Source organism: Cricetulus griseus, unplaced genomic scaffold, assembly GCF_003668045.3.
Source record: "Cricetulus griseus strain 17A/GY unplaced genomic scaffold, alternate assembly CriGri-PICRH-1.0 unplaced_scaffold_334, whole genome shotgun sequence".
In the NCBI taxonomy this organism is placed as follows: domain Eukaryota; kingdom Metazoa; phylum Chordata; class Mammalia; order Rodentia; family Cricetidae; genus Cricetulus; species Cricetulus griseus.
In genome coordinates, this window is record NW_023277069.1 from 5,620 (window position 1) to 6,908 (window position 1,289).

Consider the following 1,289-nt stretch of genomic DNA (forward strand, 5'->3'; position numbering starts at 1 on the left):
GTTTTATTTATCCAAGCATAATGAGTTACATTTATTTGTCATCATTTTAACAAATTGGTACATATTATTACACACTAAGAAAGAGGGGCAATTTAGGGTAAAAGTTTTTATGTCAACTAAAATATAATAATAATAAAAGTTGTATAAAGTTTTACTGTCAGGGGCCAGGAATGCAGAGCCGGCATTGTGTTTGGTTCCTGCTAACAATTAATATGGAGAAATAAGGTTATAAAAATGGATGGTATGTAGATGTGATGGCTATGTGAAGACTTGGTATGATCAGTCTGATGCAAGAAGACCAAATGTGTTAAAACATTAGATTTAGGAGATGTCAAATGGGGGTGCACATTCGGATGTCCACAGAATACACCAAAGCATCACAGAAGAGCATTAGAAAGAGCTTAAGGTGTTGAGAGTAGGATTCTGCTTCTCTGAGCAATAAACGATAAAACAGGAGAGGTGTAAGGAGGTAAGAAATTTATAAAGTAATTAAAACATAAAAGGAGAGCCGGTAAACCTCATGTGAACAATAAAAATACAAACAGTTGAGAGACCAGAGAGTGCAGAGAGACACAGGGAAAGGTACTCTCAGGATTTAGAGGAAAATAAGAAGACAAAGTGTTCACTTCAGCCATGCACCCCTGAGTGAGAATCACTGAGAGAAGGGAAAAGAAAGAGACAAAGAGAAAAAGAGAGAGTGTCTAAGATGGGGATATCTGAGGGACTCAAGAAAGAGCTTAAGAGAATGTTAAAAAAAATAGAGGGAGTCAAAGAAAAGTCATAAAAGTTTCAGAGGAAGATGTAAACAGTTTGCTCTGGGCTCTCATATCTGCATATACCAAATAAAAAAATGGTAATATGGGTTAAAAATTTTGACCATAGCAGGTTAATGGTGTTTAAAAGTTTTGTTTAATTTCCTTAAAAATTATATATACTTGTTAGAAAGTTCTACCTATGTTTTCTGGTTTGCACATAAGTTTTGTTACAATTAAGGAGCTAAAATACAAACGGTAAAATATTTTTGCTGTCTAGTGCTAACTGCAGCCCGTCATTTATGGACATAGCTCAATATTTATCTCTGAGCTCTGCTCATTAAATTTGGATAATCAGGAATTCAGATGTCTTTTTAGTAAGGATGGTATTAGACATATTTTAAGTTTAAACCTGCTAATAATTACAACTAATAAAAAATTAAAACTAGTAGTTCAGCGAATTGATAAGATAAATTTAACTGTCACCCAGGTGATAATTGTTTTAAAGACATAAAGTGTACTTTATTTTTGATATTG